We start from the raw sequence: 23,870 nt of genomic DNA on the forward strand, positions 1-23,870 counted from the left end.
GCATAAAGACAAAGTGTCACATAGATATATATAAAACACATATATACAAAGATACACATATACATACAACCATATAAATACACATAATATGTACACACATTTAAAATACACACCATAAGGTTGCAAGACCGTCCGTGTCTATAAGTAGTTTTTTAGAGGACTACAACCTCACTTTTCATGAATCATAAAAAACTTACAATATTGCTAATAGAACAATGGACTCGTGCAAACTAAGCTGCCAGTAACCCAATTCATATATATATTATTATGAATCTGTAATTATTTATGAGTATTAAAGAAACACTTGTGAGCAGTAAAGACCACCACACAATGATAAATTGGGAAAAAGAAGAGTCTCTGCATACCGTATGTGATTGTAAACACCATATGTAACGATTTCCACCGATGTATGTTAAATACTTCTAAGATTCGAAAGTCGACATATATCAATCAGCAATCTTGTTTGTATATATTATTATCTGAAAACGTAACAAAGGACACAGTACCAGTAATAGCAAGGGCATTGATGCAATATAGGGCACCACTAAGTATAATTAATAAGGGATGGGCAATATCCCAAACTATATGGGATTCCTAATCTCTCCCAAGAAATAGTTGTAGCGTGAATGGCTTTCAAAGAAAGGACAAAAAACCATATAAAAGTTTATGCCCTTATTTAATAGATAGGAGAAAGTAATCTAGATATTTATATATATGACAAACACTCGTACCTATTATTTCCATACTATCCTGCGCAACCCGCATTCGTTTATGTTGGAGAATTACAATCACCAATATCGATGCATTAGCGGAATATGTCATACTTAACACAAAAGAGAACTATCCTACCTGGATGAGTATATTTCTCCCTTCAGTTATCAATTTAAAAAATTTGTCGTAGGATTTAGAAAAAGGAGATATGGTAGTCCCACCTCACGTATTAATCACAATGCGAAACCTATAAATAACCAAAAATAAATAATTTCAGAACACGTGTACAACGCTTATCATCATTACACTTTACTTCAAACAGATACATAACATTGGCGCAAAGAATGGAATTAGAACAGTCGGAACCATACCTTATTCTAGGTTTTAAGGTCTGTAAGTATATATCCTCCCTTCTATTTCGAATGCCAGTCCAACAGTGTATGGTCAGCGTGGTAGTAATCACGATAAAGGGGCGATAAAGAAAAACTATGAGATATTCGATGGCATCATAGAGTCCCACAAGATCTATCTTAGAGATAAACAACTCAGGAAGATTAAGAGAGATGACAACGATTACAAAAACGGGCGCATATATACTTTTGCGCACAAATTTGACAATGTCAAAACTACAGGTGACAGCAAAAGACCCAGGGAGGAATCCAGCGAATCACTCTCAATAAGTAGCAGTTCCATCTCCTCGGTTGAAAGTTTAACTTCCAGAGAAGAAGGAGCTACACCAGCAGCCTTATCTGGTAAAGGGAATTTTTTATTAGAGATGGAAAGAATCAGGCAAGGGAACAAACCGGTCCAAAAAGACGCAAGACAAGGAGGGGTGGAAAGAGGTGGAGGAATAAAGGGAACAAGGAAAGAGACCATTCACGCGATGGACACCAGGTCCAAGAAAACTTAAGTATGCAACCCACAAATGACACCAGTCAGGGTGCACTAACTGTTGTTAACCTGTCTGATAGATTGCTGACGGAAACGGAGATTAATGTGTTACAGAAAGGCTTGAATTTTTGCCCTGCTCAGTTTGGGGATCCAACAGAAATGATGATGGATCTCTATAAGTTTGTTCGTTTACTTAAACTGAAAGATCATTTTCAAAACAATCCTGGTAATAATGTGTTGATTAAACATTCTTCTGCTACAACTATCACCCACACTGTTTCTGATTTGTTAAATATGCAAATGCTTCTCTCCATAAGTGACGATGACTATTATTCTGTTGAGGACTTAAGAGAAAATCTTAATATCAGTGAGGATTTGGAAATAACAAGCGGACTTAAACCACGATCCAAATTTATACCTACAAACACCCACAGGAACATAGATATTTTTAAGGAAAGAGTCACTAATGATCTTTACAAACTTATGGAATCCCCGAACAAATTTGCCAAATATAAACACAACTTAACGCGAGCTGAAAAACTGGCTCTGGATACCCTGAGTGCAGAAGAGTCCATTACAATTAAAGAAGCGGACAAGGGAGGAAATGTGGTTGTGATGAACACCACTGATTATAACAATGAAATAAAAAGACAATTGGAAGATACTAGCTGTTACCAGCGGGTTAGTTATGACCCCACCTCCTCCCTTGTCAAATATATCAACACTAAGATACACGGCTGGGGGGAGATCGGACTTCTGTCGGAAGAAGAGTGCAGATACTTGAGGGTCAACCATTCTTTGGCCCCCTGTATTTACATCCTTCCGAAAATACACAAGGGGGGGGGATTTTCCCCCCGGACGCCCTATTATCTCAGGGATCGACTCCCCCACCGAAAGATTATCTCAGTATGTAGATGGCTTCTTACAACCCTTTGTGTCCAATTTACCAGCGTACATAAAAGACTCCGGTGACATCCTGGGAAAATTCGATGGATTGACATGGTCGGATGACCTTATTTTTGTCACCATGGATGTTACCGGGTTGTATACCTGCATTCTAAAACACTTTGGCCATATGGCAATTAGTTCCTTCCTTGCAACACGAACAGCAGATCATTTCGAACATAATGAAATGTTGCTGGAAATGATTGATATTATCTTATCACAGAACTTTTTCTTACATTGTGGCACGTGGTACCACCAGACCCAGGGGACCGCAATGGGAAGCAGATTTGCTCCTTCGTATGCGGGACTCTTCATGGGCTGGTGGGAGAAGGAACATGCTTGGGGTAAATATGCCTCCCCCTGGATGGACATGATTGTCTTCTGGGGGAGGTATATTGATGATATCATCCTCATATGGAAAGGTACCTCTGACCAACTTATGGACTACCACAGATATCTAAATGATAATCCACACAATGTTCACTTAACCATCAAATACAGTAAGGAGAACATTGAATTTTTGGACATTCTGTTTTACATTAATCAGGGAAAAATACAGAGTGCACTTTATCGGAAAACAACGGCCTGTAATAGTACATTGCATGCTTCAAGTGCACACCCAAGCTCTGTTATCAAGAATATACCTTTTGGTGAGATGGTGCGGTTACGCCGCATCTGTAGTACAGATGACACCTTTAGGGCAAATATCAATGGTGTTAAAGAGAGATTCAAAGCAAGGGGTTACAATGATGATATTTTGGCGAAAGCAGACATGAGAATACAAAAGGTAACCAGACAAAGCACACTTGACAGGGGCAGACATTCCAAACGACAAAAGAAAGAAACTGCAAGATTGACATTCACAACACAATACACCAATAACAGCTCTAGTTTGTTCAGGATATTGAAAAGACATTGGACGTTATTGTACGAAACGCCCAACTTAAGGGACTTGGTCACAGCTACACCCAAGGTTTCTTTCAAAAGGGGCAAAACCTTAAGAAATTTGTTGTGCCCCAGTTACCCCCGTAAGAAAATGACCAAAACATGGTTTCCTGGTGCACTTAATGGATTCTACACATGTACAGGATGTAATATGTGCCCCTTTGGTAAGAACAAGATCAAGTCCTTTGGGTACAACACCCTAAGGGAATATGATAAAAGACATTACATAAATTGCAATACAACTCATGTAATCTATGTAATAGGCTGTGGTTGCAATAAGATTTATGTGGGAAGTGCTGTCCGATCCTTGAAACTAAGAATCCAGGAACATGTCCGAGCCTTGAAAAAGTATGATTTGAAATACCCTATGACCTATCATATGCGGGAGAATCATGTAAATGACAATAAAATATGGTTCCACGGAATTGATCACATTCCTCCCAACCCACGTGCGGGCGACAGGGAACTCGCCCTCAGAAAAAGAGAAGCTATGTGGATTTGCCGCCTTAAATGCATAGAAATGGGGCATAATACTGATGATGAGATGCACCACTTTTTATAGCTGAGAGTGGTGAGTAGTGGTTATTGACCCCAGCAGAATTGTATAGGTATCATACGTCTGTCATGAGTGTGAGTTTTGTCTGTGACCCCATATACATATATTTTTTCGCTCTTAGTTGCACAAGCACTAGCATACTACATTGGGCTCTATGTAGTCCTGCTTAGTGCTATTATCTTCGTGTCTTATGTCCCCTGTGGGCATGTATTACGTATTATATATATGATTATAACTCATTTTCCTTTAATTGATTTCACCCCCAATCACCCTTGTTCCGGCCGTTTCCCCCTTGTCCCTACTTTTATTCCCTTCCTTTATCCTAAGGCATGTCTCATAGAGATAATTTTCTCCAGTGTAAATTATTTACATATTGAGAAGTACCAGAATTATCATTTCTTTATCATGACGTGACGTTTATATATGATTGATATAAGGACACAGTACGCAATGTAATCATGCAACTTTCTCCCAGAATTATTGTTTTCGATATGGCCTGTTCCATATTGTATGGTTGACAATGTGTACATGCTAGGAACCCCCCCCTTCACAAATCCGTTTGTGTTTGTCTTTGTTCCGTGTATTGTGCGTTCACTATTATGATTAACATGGAAAATGTTCCAATATGGCCATCCCGCCCGCATTACGGACCTCTTTTGCCTTACAGGATGCACGCGGCTTATGACGTAGGCTTACGCGCGGGCGGAACATAGAAATATGGTGGTTCCGCCAGGGACGCTCGTTACACGATACAAGCGGTTTCCGGATTAGGAGGCAGATTGGTGTACGGGCCTATTTGAATCCCGTTACATAGGTAAGTGAACGGATATTATTTTATCTGGGTGTCTATACACCCTTGTAGTCATTCATGCTCGTTATCGCCGCTCTTAAAAATAGTCACGTAAGCTGTACGTTGTGGGGGGACCCATGTGTGGTTCTCAATTGCAAACTCTAATTTCTTGTTTGATTGAACTTGGCAAGTCTTGAATTAATAGTTCCACCATGGGTATTATTCTGGGTCGAATTCAATGTGTTGCAAGTCTTAGGTTACAAGCCTGGGTACATGTTAATGCGTGTACTTTTATCACGTTTAGGTAGTGATTACTACCACGCTGACCATACACTGTTGATACATATATAAGGGGGGTCCCCGTAAGAGAGGAAAGTGTATTGTGGACTGCATACACTGAAATTTTACAAAAATTACTAGAACACAAATTAATAAACCAGTTTGCGATTGGTAATTTGATTTATTACCCAATGCTCTGTGATTGCCAATTGGCAAGAATTAATCACATCAGTTCATAAATAGCAAAGCCCCGAAGGGGAGGAAAAGGAAGGGAAGTGGTGCTCGGGGGAGTGTTAGAATAAGGAAGAATAACACAGTATCAAAAAAGTAACCAATATATTACCAAATTGCAGACATAGATCAAAACAAATATAATACACAAGCCAAAATACAAGGCAAAATTTGAAAATTGTTCATAGGATAAAATTCAACGGTCACATCTGAATATTAGATAAATCGGGGGTGTGCCGGAAATTCAACAGAAAGGAAACCAGTCGACGTTTCGACCCCTATCAGCAGGCCAATTAAAGTCCTTTCACGGGGTCTTCATCAGGACGTCACAAAGGGAGAAGGGAAGAGTGGGGCAATTCTGTGTAAAAAAGTTAAGGGTAATTACGATTTGGTGTATAAAAGGAAATTAATCATCCTATCTAACAATTTAGACAAGAAAAGGACAAAAAAAAATTCAAAAATTAATTACCATGGAGTACGGCCCAGCCGGGCTCTGTACATGGAAAGACACGCCACGCAGACAGTCGTGGTCAATCTGATAAGGTGGAAACCTCAAATGAAGAGGAGAATAAATAATCAGTAAGGTTCTGATGAAACAAAAGGTTGTAAAACCTAGTTGAAACTCCACTTACACACTACAGATGTGGGGACGACTATTTACATAATTCTACTCAAAGGTTGGCCAGACATAATTGCCAATAGAACTCGCATCTTTATTGATTATGTGGGTGTATCCAAACGGCATGAAACCGCAACGGATTACATCCTGTACCTTTGGGTCGATATGACTCGAGCCTTCAAGGGTCCAAAGGGTTTAACACAGTGAGGGAGAGACAAATTCTACTCGTAAAATTATCCTCCTGTGGTGAAAAAGGGAGAAAGGGAGAAGAAGTTGTTTACCAACAGTGCAAGGCGAGTGATTCTCCTATTGAGAGGTACTCGCTGCATGCTACCAAATACTTACAGAGAATGGGCCAAAAACCGCCGTCTACTTCAACCGTTTAGGCAGCCTCCGTAACAAATGTGCGCGGGGTGAGAGGTTCCTACTCCAACTCAAGACAGGAATAAATTAATGCGCCTGTCCGTATTACCGTCCTACGCTGGAAAAAGGGTGGGGGAGAGTTTGTTGTTTGTCCGAAATACGGGGCTAACTTTTTTAAAGAAAACACAAGGACGGACTCAAGGGTTACTTATAGGAAAACACGAGCGGGCAGCCAACGTCTGCACTAGTCATGCCGCGAAATCCGCCGTGACAGCAATGCGGAGTTAGGGGCGGGGCTAGCTGATATGTCAGAATAATGGAAATGGAAAAGTTACTCGTGGTTACACTGCCAGACTTCGCAAAAGGCACCTAGTATGAATTATAAATTACTCTGGCAAGTTCTTTCAGGGGAAACCACTCTGATAGTTTTAAAACTACTACGTTTGGGAAACTTTTTCAAGAATAATATTGGTGCAACTCTCACGCAGGAGGTTGAAGACCAGTCCACAGGGCATTAAAACCATTTTACCAAACATCAAAGCCCGTGCGGCTCTTAACATACAAGGCCGTAGACGGAAAGAAATTACTGTCATCATCATCAATTCATTACAACAGACTCGTGCACTTCTCCGACATGAGAGTGTAACGAGTGTTATTTGTCATTGATACACAGTTAGGGGTGAAAATATGAATGTTAACCCAGTGCTGCCAATTGTGCAATGCTGCTGTCCTGCTCATTCAACCCATTCTTAATGGAGTCCAGAAGGGACATCCATTTGGACTCACGTGTATTCAATATTAAGGGGAGATTGCCACCTCTTCTGCCCAGAGATACCTTTTCAATGACAAACCATCGTAGGTCTGTAACAGCATGTCCTGCTGTCAACCAGTGGTCTACCAATGGCGCACCTGCCACTTTGCATCTTAGTCTGCTCGAGTGGGATGAAATCCTAGATTTGATTTTCTGTTGGGTTTGTCCAACGTATAACTGGCTACATGGGCACCGGATGATATAAATGACCCCAGTAGAGTTACAATTCGTGTAATGTTTTAGATTGTAAGTTCTGCCACTGTGGGCAAATGTTTTAGTCTGAATAGTCGTCTCGCAGGCAGTGCATGCCCCACATCTGTAATGGCCAACTACAGGGGGGAGGTTCCAGAGGGATGTCAGAGTAGGTTGGCTTTCTGACTCTAGATAGTAATGGACTACCATGTCCCTTATGTTTTTAGCTCTCTTGAAAGAGTGGAGGGGCAATTCCGTTTGTTTAATAACATCCGCGATCAAAGGCCAGTTCTGATTGATGATTTTTTTAATATCATTGCTGCGTGTCGAAAAAGTTGTGACACAAATTACGCGGTTCAGGGTGGTCCTTGGTGTATTCTCTGGGTTGAGTAGAGTGTCACGTGGGTTATACCACGCCCGTTTTCTTGCCCTTTTCACCATCCGGCATGGGTATCCTCGTGTAATAAGGCGTTCAGTCAGGACCTCGGACTCCTTCAGGTAATTGGCTCTTGTGGAACAATTCCTCCTGATCCGGAGGAATTGTCCGACCGGTAGGTTATCCTTGAGGCCCCTCGGGTGATGGCTTTGGTATTGCAATAGGGAATTGCGTTCTGTAGGCTTCCTGAACAACGTTGTTTGTAGATGATCTACTTCTACATAAATGGAGATATCTAGAAAAGATATAATTTCGTTACTGGATTCCATCGTAAACTGAATATGCGGGTTACGGGAGTTGAGCCAATCATGAAAAACTTTAAGCTGATCTACATTTCCTTCCCAGATGCAGAGGATGTCGTCAATATATCTGACCCATAGGGTCAGATTGGCATTAAAGGGATTAGTCTCTGTGAAAATGTGCTGATGTTCGAAATGGTCCATTTATATTATTGCCAGATTTGGAGCAAAGGTAGCCCCCATCGCTACGCCCTTAGTCTGCAAATAGAATCCTTCCTGAAAGATAAAGAAATTATGCATCATGGCAATCTTCAGTAACTCAATTATGAAATCTGTAGGAACCTGAACTGGCGCTGTTCTTTTTTCAAGGGCTTCTCTCATTACTTCCAAAGCATCTAGTTGGGGGATGCTGGTATAAAGCGATACGATGTCGCAAGTAACTAACAGTGCATGTTCTGGATTGAATGGTCTCTCATCCATCATGTTAATAACCTGGGTCGTGTCTCGTAGATAAGCCCTGGTGTTGAGAGCGATGGGTTTAAGAAAGAAGTCCACATATTGACAAAGGGGCTTGAGCAGCGATCCACATCCGGACACGATGGGGCGTCCTGGGGGGGTGTTGAGATTCTTATGCACCTTCGGTAACGTATAAATAGTCGCTAGTCTTGGGAATTTTTGGTTGAGAAATTCAAATTCCTGTTTGCTCAGAAAACCCGCATCAAAACCTTTTTGTGTAATACTCAACACTGTACTTGCCAATTCTCATGTGGGATCACTGGGTAAAAGGCGGTAGCTAATCCCATCCGACAATTGTCTGTAAACTTCTGCCTTGTAATCCGAGAGGTCCTGCACAACAATGGCACCGCCTTTGTCCGCGGGCTTGATGACTACTTCTTTGTTGTTACATAAGTCTGTCAAAGCCTTTTTCTCCATCTTGCTTAAGTTGAGTCTGGTGAATTTTGGTCGTTGTAAGGATCGGTCTACTGAAGAGGTCACAACTTCCTCAAAAGCAAGAATCCTACTGTTCATGGCATATGTCGGTGGAAAAAAGGTTGAAGGTACTCTGAGTCCTGTGACCGAGTTCTGTTGTCTAGATGTTTGATTACGAAAGAAATATCGCAATCTTATCTTCCTGAAAAAACGGTATAATTCTGTTTTCAACAGGAATTTATTGACCGAAGCAGTAGGAACATAGGAAAGGCCTCGACTGAGGACCTTAAGTTCATCCTCATGTAAATTGTATTTGGAGATGTTAATCACAGGACTGGAGTTCAATGTACTATTACTCGGTATGATTGAGCCAGGTATGGTGAGTTCGTCTACCATCTATATGTGTTCCTCCGGGTTGAAATCTCCCCGTGCACCTCCGGGCGAAAGGTCACCCGTTTCTGCTGCTTGCCTCTTCCACCATCCCATCCTGTCTGGTTCTGTTGTTGTCCTCTTGTCTGGCCCCTGGGAAAGTTGTTGCCACGTCCCCGTGGAGGGCGCCATGAGCCCCGACCTTGGTCTAAAAAATGAGGTGGGAATTGTGGAGGGTACTGTTGGTAAACCGTGTCTTGAGGGGGGTAGGGTGGATAAAGGTATGGAGTGCTGGGTCCTGCCTCCCCGTCACTTCCAGAACTATACGAAGAGTCAGAGAAGGTGGTAAAATTCCGTCGTCCTCTATACCCCCCCCGGCCACGGTTGGTAAAACGTCCCTGTGTGTCCTGTTTGTAATAGTCTGGTTGTAGATATGGGTAAACTAATTTCTTGTCAAATAGTCTTAGATCTCGTGCTAGAAAAACTAGCACGAGATCTAAGACTATTTGACTAGAAGAATTTAACATACATCGGGGGAAATCGTTACATATGGTGTTTACAATCACATACGGTATGCAGAGACTCTTCTTTTTCCCAATTTATCATTGTGTGGTGGTCTTTACTGCTCACAAGTGTTTCTTTAATACTCATAAATAATTACAGATTCATAATAATATATATAGGAATTGGGTTACTGGCAGCTTAGTTTGCACGAGTCCATTGTTCTATTAGCAATATTGTAGGTTTTTTATGATTCATGAAAAGTGAGGTTGTAGTCCTCTAAAAAACTACTTATAGACACGGACGGTCTTGCAACCTTATGGTGTGTATTTTAAATGTGTGTACATATTATGTGTATTTATATGGTTGTATGTATATGTGTATTTTTGTATATATGTGTTTTATATATATCTATGTGACACTTTGTCTTTATGCATGTTTGATTTTTCCAGCCCTGAAGAAGTTCTGGTGTTCAGAACGAAACGCGTTGGCTGATGATTCTTTTGAAAATTGAAATGAGAAAATAAAAACAAATTGAGCAAATATCAAGACTTCTTGCTTGGAACAGGACTCTGAGAGACTTAATTTGACCTTATTCATTTGAGTGGTGCCCAAAAACTTGATGATAATCTTCTTTCTGGGTAGGACCTGGTATTTTTTGGCCATGTGGTGAATGGCACTTATGTCGATGATGCACTCTCCGAGTTGGTGGTGGTCGCTTTACTCTGAGGTAGCACAGAGACGATTCCTAGTGAACCAGATAGCTTCTTTTTATGTATTTTTAGGTTTCCTATTCACCCTTGTCCTGAGGAGGCCAAGATTCCTGGAGGCCGAGACGCGTCCGTGTCGACAGTTGATTCTCGACAAGAGGAGTTTGTTGATATTGTGTACCTGAGTATTTGTTTGGTTAAACACAAGTTTGAAGTTAGGTTCATATATTTCTCTTGAATCCATTGTGTTTGTACACGACTTCCTCTTAGTGGACCTCCTCATTGAATAGGGGGACACTGCCCGTGATTCTAATAATAATTCCTGTGGGGTGAAAATAGAATTGTTTTATGTACTTATATTCTGATTTTTGTGACATATTTTATGCTGCTTGTGATTCCAAAATTGTAGATATAGGTTTGTCCTGTGTTTACAGATAAATATGTATATATGTACACTTGATATAATATAGAATGTGATTTGGTTAAAAGATAGTACTATCAGTCTTGAAGTATAGATTACTACAAATAAAATTAGTAATCATGATGATGACCAGTTTTGTGATCATTGTATAGTAATGTGTTAAATAAACTGTAGAATTGCTTTCTGTTAGTTTGGGAATTAACCAACCCCGACTTGTATTGGTTGTTGGTATTAATCCCTCCCAAATACTTTGTGCTCCTTTTGAAACATTATTATGACCAGACAGAGCAGCCCCAGGGACCAAGGAACGAGAAATAGAACTGTTTGTCACACCTGTGTCCACTAAAAACTCCTTAGTTGAACCATGCACATCCGCACTAACGTACGGAACTCTTTGGTCTACAGGAATCAGTTCTGGTCCCTCACCCTGTCCCTGGCTCTCCTAGCTATAAGACATCCCAGTCACCTCATCAGTATCATAGTCATCCTGGTAGTACTGTTTGCCCCGAGGCTCGTCTAAGTAGTTCTGATCAGTACGACCCTGTGATGTCTCCGCTGTCTGAGCCCTGTCTTGGCCATCATCTCTACAACCCCATCCACAAGAACCCGGTCCTCTTGGGACCGCCACCTTTTGCAAAAGCACCGGACACTCACTGCTCCAGTATCCCTCCTCCTTACAATATCCACACTTATTCAGCCCTACGGTTGTAGTATTCCTGCTAGTACGAGGAAGCTGCTGGCCCGGACCACCACGTCCTCTACCATTCCCTCGAGAAGCCTGCTGCAACAACACCTTTGGCTTCAAAACTAACTTTATGCTTCTTCTCCACCTTCTAATTTTCCTCATTTTACCTGTGCTCATAATACTGTGCCATATGCAAGATAACAGGCCGATAGCTTGTCCCAGGCAATCTTTCGGGGTGGGATAAGGGTATGCATATAAGTGATAATACGGCCAGGCAGAGCAAGTATCCCTGCCTTAGGCTTCTCCCAGGCTTCCTTTACTGGTCCCATACCTTAATTTGGTCCCAGGTACCACCCAATTTAGCAACATGATCCTGTGTATGACCCTGTCTCCAAATATCATCAGGAACCAACAAACCAAAGAACATTTCCCATGGGAACAGTCCTGGAGAGAGGCAAGATGGCGTCTGAGTGAGAGGTCACTGCAGTAGCCTCGCCTGTTGTTCGCCGGTTGGTCCTGCCCTGTGCTGTGCGAGAGAAGTGGTGGCAATGCTGGGATTACAATTGTACTGAAGGGGCGATACTGGATGCAAGATTTATGACTCGATCATGAAGCAGTAGGACTGTGCTGTCCTGCGCTACTCCGCTCATCATCCAGCTTTATGTACCCTCCATGCACTCTCCTGACATTTTCTTTCATGGCCGCTGATTATGAGCGGCTTTGCTGTCTCACACGCAGAGGATTTCGAGTCTGAGACAAGGCGTTATCGTGTCACCGGGGTGATTGAGCATCTGCTATTGCCGGCCCCCTTTGCCCCTGTGCCCGGTGTCCAGCGTCCAGCGCTCGGCATTCAGTGTGCGGTGTGCCTTCCAAGGACATCGGACATCGGACAGTATTTTTCATAGCTTGGCTCTCGCTATTACCGCTATTACTGCTATTACCGCGGCTACCGGCTAACGGCTAACGGCTACCTGCCAGTCAGCCAAAAGTTTGCATCATACACCTTGAACCTTGAGAGTGGATTTGAATATAGAAGACGGGCCAAAGAAGGAAACTAACAGAAGCTGCCGTAGGATCTTCTGATTACTTTGACTCTGTTTTGACCCTTATTGACCCGTACTGGCTTTTACTGATTGTCGACTTTGATTATATACTTTTGATGTGTGGCTGCGTTATCACCAAAGACATAGAGCGGCTTCATTCATTTTATCTCATCTCATCTCAACAACCGATATAATCCGTTATAATCCCCTGCTCCCCTGCTACCAGCTACTGCTATTGAAACTGCTATCTGCTATCTGCTAATCTGCTAAACTGAGTGTCAATTGTGTCGTATTTGCCATCAGTTCCTGCCTGCTGACTACCTGCTTACCTGCCTACCTGCCTATCTGCCTATCTGCCTATCTGCCTACCTGCCTATCAACAGCTCTCAGGATTTTTGGAGTGTAATGGCCTACTGAGCGACTCCCAAACGGGTTTTCGCCCAGGACAGGGCACTGACACAGCCCTTATAGTAGTGGCAGAGGAGGCAAGATGCATCTTAGATTCGGGAGGATCAGCGGCCCTGATCCTCCTGGATCTGAGCGCTGCATTTGATACCGTGGACCATGCAACATTGGTCCACCGGCTTGCCAAACTAGGCATTGTAGGGTCAGCTCTCAGATGGCTGGAATCCTTCCTGACCAATCGTTCCTTCAGGATCTGGGAAAATGGCATCCTGTCAAAGTCTACACCCCTCCAGTGTGGGGTCCCTCAGGGATCTTCCCTGAGCCCCACGCTGTTTAACGTTTATATGGCCCCGCTGGAGGAGGTAGTAGCCCCTTTTGGGATCAAATCCATCAGCTATGCAGACGACAGACAACTAGTCGTCTCGCTGACACAACAGGAGGGATGCTCAGACAACCTCTCGAGCTGCCTTACTGCATTCTTCACCTGGATGACCGGCTCAAAGCTCAAATTGAACGGAGCAAAAACCGAGATCATGGTTTTGGGTCATCAATTCACATCCTTGCCCACAGAGTACTGGCCGTCCTGCATGGGTGAACCACCTCCACCAAAGGAGAAAACTAAAAGCCTTGGGGTCTGGTTTGAACCCCAATTAACTTTCAAGACTCAGGCACAGAAAGTGGCAGGTGGATGCTTTGGCCTGCTTCGCGCAGCACGAAAAGTCCTTCCCCTCCTGCCTTTTCAATCCAGGAAGCTACTAATCCAGGCCCTAATTTTATCCAGACTGGATTATGGCAACGCCCTTCTGCTAGCAGTACCTAAGGCCACAATTAACATCTTGCAGCGGGTGCAGAACGCTGCCGCAAGGCTGCTTATGGGGGCGCCTAAAAGAGCTTCAGCTAAACCATTGCTGAGAGCCCTCCACTGGCTCCCAATTCAAGAACGAATTGCCTTTAAATCGCTTTGTATCACGCACAAGACACTGCAAGGCAAGGGCCCTCCGGCCCTAAGGAATCTGATCTGTCCCTATAGACCGGCCCGGGCTCTACGGTCCGATGGGGACAATCTTGCAATTGTCTCAAGAGTAAGGAAGGCTCGCACTGGAGGCCGTCGCTTCTCATTGAATGCAGCAAAAAACTGGAATGCTCTCTCCAGGGACATCCGGATGGAATCCTCTTATCTTCATTTCAGAAAATCTCTTAAAACATTTCTTTTCCCCAAAACACCATAAAAATTCCGATACCCCCAGAGTCTTCTGTTATTAGTTAGTTAGCGCTGGGACGCTCTAGGGCAGCCATGCGCTTTATAAATCAAATTTCATTTCATTTCATTTCATTTCATCTATCCGCTCACTAATTCTCCGCACTGTTCGCTCTGTCACTCTGTCACTTTGAGAATCTAAAATATATTGGCAGCAAGGCAACAAGTCGACGAGTCAACAAGAGAGCCGAACTGAGCTGAACTGAGCCGGGAAAAAAAAAATAATCTAAACAAACAAATAATCAAGAAGAGCGGACAAAGCTGTGTCAGTTCTCCAATAGCTTAAAAACCCTACGCTTGCATCGGATTTCAAAGTGAAATACCTCCTGCGGGGGGGGGGGGTTACCTACCTCTGCCTCTACCCTCGGTGCGTGGTTCACGGTCCCTCGCGTTTTGCACCGACCCTCACCGACCCTCGATCCTCGACCCTCCAGGCAGCTTCAGCAGATCAAGCACACCGCTCACCGGCACCGCTCACTGGCTGCCTGTCTGCCTGTCAGCGCATCATCTGCTGACACAACGCAGGGAGATAATTATCACGCATCGGGAGTGAGCGAGCTCTCCGATAGGACAACGGTAACTGCTGCAAAAACTGCAAAAACTGCTGGTGACGAATGTTACACGTGGGAGGTGTCTGGCAGAGGCAGAAACTAAGGTACAGCAAGGGAGACTGCAGGAGACTGAGGGGCATATTATCAAGGGGGTTTATCTCCGTTTTTTTGGCTTTAAAAGCCAAGAAAGCGGAGATAAAATGATCTCCCTATTACCTAGCTGTCGCTAACACCAGTTAGCGACAGCTAGTAGGAGATAGCGACCATCTTGGGCCCTACTTTGCATGTCAGTGATATTTATCACTAATGACATGCAAAGTGGGCGTGCCAAGATGTTAGCAACTGGAAACAGTCGTTAACATAGCTATCTCCTATTACCAACTTATGGAGATATTCGCGCTAAGCGCGAATATCTCCAAAAGCTAACACCTGCCCTGAGCAGTTCTTAGTCATGTTATCCAATGGGAGGTGGATAACATGGCTAAGAGCATGAGCTCGGTAATGCATGAATATCGCTGATTTTTCAGCGATATTCATGCATTGCGGACGATTTTTATCGCATTTGCGATAAACCTTGGTAATACCAATGTTTATTTGCGATTAAAATCGCCGCAGCTCAGCGGTAAATTTTTGTCTCTAACCAAGCAATAGCGATAATTATCGCTATTGCTTGGTAATATGCCCCTGAGTTGTGTAACTCAGGGCAAGGAACTAACAAGCCCAAAGCAGAGGAAGAAAACAAAATTTAAATTTAAATATAAAGAGCTAAACAAGATTAAGGCGCATAAAGAGTGCAAGGTACAGAGTAACCTTTGGGGGAGATCTGACACACACATACTCCTCATTTTTTGCGCTATCTGTGAGGCTAAAAACTCTAAAGAAAAGACAGACCGAACTCTTTACTGCCTGCAAGACATCCGGAAAGTAAAGGGTGCCCGGGCAGCAGTGGTTGGAAATCTAAAATCAACCTCAAATACAGCAGTAGCTACAACAGTGGCTATAGAAAAAACAACAGCGACAAAAAGAACCAAACAGATGCTTGATCCACATTCAGAGTTAGAGTCAACGCTCGGAGATTCGGCTGGGTGCATTGAACGCACAAATACACTAGTACAATCCCAATTCCAGAGCATGGCCTGTAGTGATGGGAATCCTGGAAACCCTGGAATAGAAGTGCAAATGGGGTTGACGATGGATGAATCCCCTCGAACATGCACCCTAGGAATGGAGAAGGAGAATGAAGACGGCCTTGTAGGTACATCTGTGTCCAGTACTCTAAGGCTCGATCATTCAGAAAATGGGGAAACCCAAAAAGTAAAAGTCAAAAGCTCCCAAGGCACCATAGGCAACCAAGGAAACTCGTATACCCAGATCGCACCTGCTTCTCCAAAAAAGAAAAACAGGAATAGACACTTGGGACAGGGACCCGGACCGGAAACTAGAGGAGCCAAAGCTAAGGAAAACAACGCCGAGTGCAACATTGAAAGAAGCTCAGGGCAGGAAATGCTTGAAGGCCCAGAGCGAGTTAAGAAAAACTCACAACAAGAAAGGGATAAAGTCAGAACCAAACAAAAAGAAAGCACAGATGATAAGAGCAGAGAACCAGCGGACACTACAGAAATAGACTTACTGGTCAAAAAAGCGCAACGGTTACAGGCTATAAAAAATCTGAAAGCTTCAGTAAAAACCACAGGAGTATCATCAATCTCTCAACCTAGTATTTCTGAAATCTTCAGCCCATTACCAAAAGAAGGTCAGAACAAATTAACAACGAATGTAAACTTAAATTGTAAAACCAATGATAAATGCGACATAAGTGATATAAAAAAGATAAGCAAGGACATCAGCTTGGAATTTGTTGCAGGCGAAGAAGTGAACAATTCTATTTTGGAGTCTACTTTGAGAAAGGAAGACACCGTGCCAGCAATAATGGTTAAAAAAAACATAACAAAAGAGGTAACTATCCAAAATAAATCCAGTGAGGTCAAACCATCATCACCAGGGTTAGCGTACAACATAGAGACTACTGTGACACTAGAAGTTCAAAATCATGCATTATTTTGTCAGAGAATTGCCAGTCACCGCTAAATAACTTAGCTACCGAGAAGGAATCAGACTCAGACATTTACGAGACTGGGATGTCCGTTTCTAGTGAATTTAGTGAACTGACGGAGAGCTCGGAGAGCAATGTAGATTTACCTGACGAAGAAACGCATGATGGGCAAGGTTCCTACGACTCACGTAAATCTGGCAAAACCGGACTTAGCACAAATTCAAAGAAACATCTGGCGAAAAGAAGGATAAAACGCCAAGGAAATTATACAGCCGAAGAGACTACTGACCCAGGCACTAATACAGACCAGGCTAAAAAAACAATAACAATACATTCACGGAAAAGTCCATCCGAGAGAAATACGGGAAAATCAATAGAAGATAATCACAACATGAAGGAAACAGAGGAAAGAAATCGGAAGCCGAAGGGAAAACCTCGTATCTTACCAGAACCATCATTGAGCGAAGTCTTAAACTCTATCAAGAATTTTTACGCTGACGTGAGAAAAGACAGTCAGAGAAACCATGCGGCCATAGAAAAATTACAAGGCGCAATTAAGAAGGTTGGCAACACATGTACAGAAATCTCAGAAAGAATGGCTTCGGTAGAAACGCGTACCGAATATCTAGAAATAGATGTTACTGAACTTTTAAAGAAAGAAAAAGAATATGACGGAATCATAAGGGATCTCATGCTAAAAGTGGAGGACCAGGAAAATAGGTCCAGAAGGAATAATCTGAGATTTCTCGGAATTCCGGAAGGTTTTGAGGGAAATGATGCAAGAGGATCTATGATTGGCCTCCTAAAAACTGGATTTCCAGAACTTGAGGCTTGGGATATGGACAAGGAGGTACAACGGGCCCATCGATTTCCCTTGATGCTACCCAAATATTCTCAGAAACCACCGCAATATCCGAGGGCTATGTTAATCAATTTTGGAAACTATCTCCTCAGAGAAGCCATATATGATCTTGCAAGACCAACTAGTCAGCGGGAACACAAAGGATTTACATTTTTTGTAAGACCGGATTTTGCACATCCGACTGTCGAAAGAAGAGGGAGAATGCGCCAACTGTTTAAGCCCTTTGAAAAACTTGGAGCTACTGTCTATCTTCAGAACCCCGCGAGACTGAAAATCATATATAAAGGAATAATGAGAAGCTTCATTAGCGAGGTTCGAGCCCAAGATTACCTGAGAGAAATAACAGAGTCTGGGGCAAGGAAGTCTGGAAAAACCAGCACAAGTACAAATATAGACTGATAACGCACAATAAGCATTGTGAACTGGTGACTTTAACAAAATATATTTGGTGGAGAAATTGTGCACGGGGGTTGATAAATATAAGAATTGTTGAATTTGCTAAACACATAACCACTTACAGCTTTACTATCAAATTTTAGATACACAGGGTCAGGACAGGGAGGGTGCTAACGCGGGTGGATCACATGGACACCCACACCCGGGTACCACGGCACCTGGGGTGCCTCATCGGATGGATAGGGGGGTGAGGGTGGGGGGGGCTCTGGGTGGGAAAGGGGGGGTTGAGCGAGCAGGGACAGTTAGGCAGGGGGGCTGAACAGGATGAAAAATACTTACATGGGACACACAGAACATACTAACCTCAGCAAAATAGAAAGAACTAAAAAAGCAGAGGGTTTTTTTTCAGAGTATATGAGAAAAACTCTAATGGCTAAGATCAGCATATTGTCAATGAACATATGCGGCCTCAATGATATTAAGAAAAGACAGAAAGTTGCAGAGGGTCTAAGAATATCTGGGCCGAATATCGTGTGTCTCCAAGAGACACATATTGAAGGGTCGCAGCAATATTTATGGAAATCTTTAGGATATTGACTCATAGCAGCTACATCACAGGGGACACGCACCAGGGGGGTCGCAATTTTAGCAAAGGGTGGGGGGGCTACAATTTTCACGGTCCAAAGCGGATACTTTAGGTAGATTTGCAATTACAGAATGCCATCTTAATAACGGTGAAGGCAAATTCACATTATGTACAATATATGGGGATATTATTGACGACCCGGCGGTATTGATTAAGGTGTCCAACGAGCTAATTCACTGGCCCCTTCCATTGATTCTCTGTGAAGATTTTAATATTCATTTACCCTGTAATTGGTCCACAGATCCTGGGTTTATTTATCAAGGTCGGAAACCAAACGTTTTTCTCGCTCTTAAAGACCTATGTTTACAACATGGCCTTCTAGATGGCTGGGCCATGGATCACCCGGGCGACCCTGGTTACACTTATTATTCATCTCCACATTCAAAACATGTAAGATTAGACTATATGCTTCTTTCAAATAGCCTGCGCTCTACATGTCAAATCAATGAACTACCTATAATTCTGTCGGATCACAACCCGCTTAAGCTTAATCTAATGAAGGGTCCTGAAAAATCTAACACAAATATTTGGACATTCGAAAGAGCTTTGCTATATAATAAAGCATATAATTTACATATGAGAACATGGATCCCCGCTTTCTTATCAGATAATATGGGGTCTACCACCATCGACATAGTCTGGGACACTCTGAAGGCAGGGATTAGGGGCGAAACGATGAAATTTTCCTTTCACCACAATAAAACCGAAAAATTAAAAATGGCTTCACTAGAAGAAGATCTGCGTAAAGCAGAAGAAGGACTTATTAAAACGATACATGAAGGTAACCCAATTGTTAATGCAGAGCGCAAAGTGGCTATCGCTAAGAATAAGATCTTGGCAATATTAATTGATAGAGCAGCGATTAAAGCTAATGTCAACAAGGCCAAAATATATGAGTTAGGGGAAAAAATGGGCCACCAATTAGCTGTCAGAACCCGCGAAGAGATATCTTTTGCTCTAATTAAAGAAATTAGGGACCAGGATTTGGGTCTAAGATCAGATCTATCTGAAATAAGAACATCCTTTCAGAGGTTCTATAAGAACCTCTATCACGAGGATAATACTGAATGCAGTGATCCCAATATGTATTTGGAATCATTTACCCCGTCACACCTGGAAATTGCTGATCAAGAGATATTAGATGGTACAATCACTTTTGATGAAATACTTTTAGCAATCAAGGGCCTGGCTAATGGAAAGTCAGCGGGCATGGATGGGATTCCAACTGAATTTTACCTTAAATTCGCCCCTCAACTTGAGAATATCATAACTCCCCTTTTCCAAACTATCTTCTCCGGAGGGAACCCGCCTAGGTCGTGGTCCATTGCCAAGATAATAGTATTCCCTAAAAAGAACAAAGATGAGAAAGAATTGGGCTCATATCGACCAATCACACTGATTAACGGGGATTCTAAAATATACTCAAAAATACTGGCAGAACGATTGGCACCCGTAATTCACAATATTGTTTCAGAACGACAAAATGGCTTTGTTCCCGGAAGGTCTACGATTGATCACATACAAAGGGTTATTTCCCTCTTTGATTATACGGGGGTGACAGGAGACCCTATGGCCCTCATACTGCTCAACGCAGAGAAAGCGTTTGATAGGGTCTCCTGGAAATTCCTGTGGGCGGCCCTATCAAACTGTGGGATAGGCGGACACTATTTAAGAGCAGTCAAACAGCTTTATGTAAACCCCAGTGTCCACGTATTAATCAATGGAGCTCTATCTGAAAGCTTTGCCATTACGCGGGGTACAAGACAGGGCTGCCCCTGTTCGCCCCTCCTATTTTCTATCTATATTGATGCATTTATCTACAATTTGGAAAATAACAATTCAATTCCCCCAATTCAAGTCCGTAACGTAGAAACCAAATGTCTGGCATATGCTGACGATATAGCTATTATCACAGGTGACCCCAATAACGCCATTAAGTGGATAGAACGAGAAGCCCATGCTTTTGGCAAAGTTTCAGGTTATAAACTAAATCGTAGTAAAACCTAGATCATCATAAATAATAAAATTACGATGCTAGATCCACGTATAATTAATAAAGCAATTTACCTAGGCGTGAGTATTGACGCTAATATCGCAAACATGGTTGATGATAATCTTAACCCTCTCATAAGTCGCACCAAGAAAGAACTACTGCGCCTACATAATTTACAGCTCACTATTGGGGGGAGGGTTAATGTCGTCAAAATGTTATTTTTCCCGAAGTTTCTCTATTTTTTTCACACAATAAACCTAGAATTCTCCCAAACAGTTTTTAAAAATATAGATAATTTGTTTTCACGTTTTATATGGGGATATCACAAGCCACGAAGAGCACTCAGGTGGATCACTTTACCTAGAGATCGGGGGGGGTGGACACTGCCAAACTTTAAACTGTATTATTGGGCAACAGTGTTGAGATACAGTGCATACCTTTTAAAAGAAGACACCGATGTCCATAATATTCCCACTCCGCAAGAACTTATTCTGGGAGATGGCTGTGCAGGTTGCTTATGGCGCCATTCAAACGATGATTACTTTAAAAAGGTGAAATTCAAGATTATTTCTAGCGTTGTTAAAGTATGGCGAAATGTTAAAAAGCTAGTTGGTTTAGGCCGGTACTCTTTTTATACACCGATAATACAGAATTTGGATCTCCCGGAAATTTTTCAAGATTTAGTATCGAATAGATTGGCCAAATTAGGGATAAAACAACTGGGGTGCTTTTTTTCTGTGAATGGTATCAAGTCGTTTGAGGCACAAAAAATCGAGTTCAAACTATCTAATAGAGATTTCTTCAAATACCTCCAAGTGCGGGATTTTATTTTAAAGAAAGGGGAGGTCGCATTAAATTTCAATCGTGGCAAACTATGGACAAACTATTATCCATAAAATCCCCTAAAATTGGCAAGATATATGAAGGGTTTAATTTACTTTTGCCAGACGATATGGAGAAACATACGGAGGCATGGCAAAACAGACTTGGAATCTCCCCACGAACCTCCTTGGAAGCCTTGGAGATGTCAGTATCAACCCTAATGCCCATGAAACTCCAAGCTCAATTTTATAAAACATTTTTTTCACTTTATTATACCCCAGGCAAATTGGCAAAATGGGGGAACGGAAACGGGACACATTGTCCGAGGTGTTCGCTTCCGTCAGCAGATTCAACTCACATGTTTGCTACATGTCCTATATTAGGGAATGTTATATCGACAATCTCTGACTTTCTTTCCAACCTCGCACATTGCCGTATTAACATATCAACCGAAGAAATTCTATTAGGTACGTCCAACATACCCCGACCACAGTCAATGCACGGGCTTATCTTTGTAGCTATGGCTGTTCTTAGATTGTGCATCACGTCAGCCTGGATAGATCCATTAGCACCATCGTTTGTAGAATGGAGAACTAGGCTGTTTGCAACCTGCAACCTGGAAGTGGCGATTTATAGAAACAAAGGGAGGACAAAGCGGATTAAGGGCATGATGATCTGGGCACCTTTGTTAGACTGGATGCAAGAGGAATAAAATGTTTGAATCGCTTAGGTTTTATATTTACTGTCTTTTTTTTTTTTTCTGCTCTGTTCTTAGTATGTTAGCTTCATGTTCACCGAACAAATGTATATACCTTTCCTCATATTTGTTAAAATCAATAAAATGTAAGATTTTGTTATCTGTTCTGCGGGGGTTGGGGGTGGGGGGTAAAGGTGTCTATAAAATTTAAATGCAAATAAAAATTGTTTAAAAAAATAAAAAAGGAACCAACAAACCAAAGAACATTTCAAAATCCGCAAGCGTCTTCACTGTCGAAGAAGCAGCCTCTGTCAATTCCTTGTAATATGCAGTAGGATTGTTCCTAGGTTCAGGTAACTGGGTTTTAAGGGACAGGACTTCGCTAATTTTCCATGGAGTATAAACCCACTATTCTGGGAAATGGGCCTCTACCCTTGGACTAGTCACATGATCAATCTGATCCCAGATCTTTGGTATCTCAGGATGATATATGGGATGCACCTCCCTCATCGGTTACTGAGACACCAAGGTGGGGCTCTTCTCAAGTAGCCTTCCCCGATAAGCAACCAATGTTGCAACATTTCCGAAGACATGAGCGGGCTCCATATCAGTAACATACACATGATCCCTGATACCGTATAGAATCTGTGGTGCTTCACCCTTAAAATGCTGCTTCCAAAGACCGATCAGAGTAGCTGACATGTGCTTAAGGGCATGTTGCTGTACGAAAGGCTCATAATCTTTCATCACACTCAGCACATCTTCCACACTGTAAATGGTGTTACAAGCCCACTGTGCTGCCTGATTAGCCACAATCTTTTTCTCTGCATCTCCCACATCAAACCAGACCAATGTCCGCCCCAGGTGCTCTTTACATTTTGGCCACTCTTGGTCCTCAGGGCCGCGCACCGGTGTCTCACTACTCAGTAATGTCAGGGAATGGAGGAACACAGTGGGGGTAACAACAGAGGGAGCAGGCAGTAACATCATTGTCAGCTGCGTCGTGGGTGTAAGGGCTGGAGAAAGAGACGCCGAAGCTATAGGTGTTGTAGGAGTACTAACAGTTAAAATTGCCACAGACGGCGAAGACAAAGAAAGGACAGGAGGTGCAGTGGCAAAGACAATCTTATCAACAGTAACAGAAGCAGAAACAGCGGAGACGAAAGAACCTGTAGTTGGGCCTGTCGGGGAAGGGAGGGATATACCCTCTGCGAGGCATAGAGAGGTGGGGGTCACACATCTAACTGTTCCTCTACAAAAGTGTCATTTTCTTCTCAGGCTACATATGATCTATCAAGATTCAGTCGAAACCTCCTATCTTCACGTTCAATTCCTAGTTCCTGCTTCTCTCTATCATGCACTACAGCTTTCTTAGTCAATGTTTGCATCCTCCCCTTCCGGACCTCTTTCTCCTCTGGTTAGCCTATTTGTGCCATGTTCTGAGGGAATCAAACATCGACTGCCTACTCCATTTTGCAAACAACTTCTCCTGTAACAAACTATTTTTTTGTTCATCAAAG

The sequence above is a fragment of the Lissotriton helveticus genome, chromosome 7, assembly GCF_964261635.1.
Source record: "Lissotriton helveticus chromosome 7, aLisHel1.1, whole genome shotgun sequence".
Taxonomy (NCBI): Eukaryota; Metazoa; Chordata; class Amphibia; order Caudata; family Salamandridae; genus Lissotriton; species Lissotriton helveticus.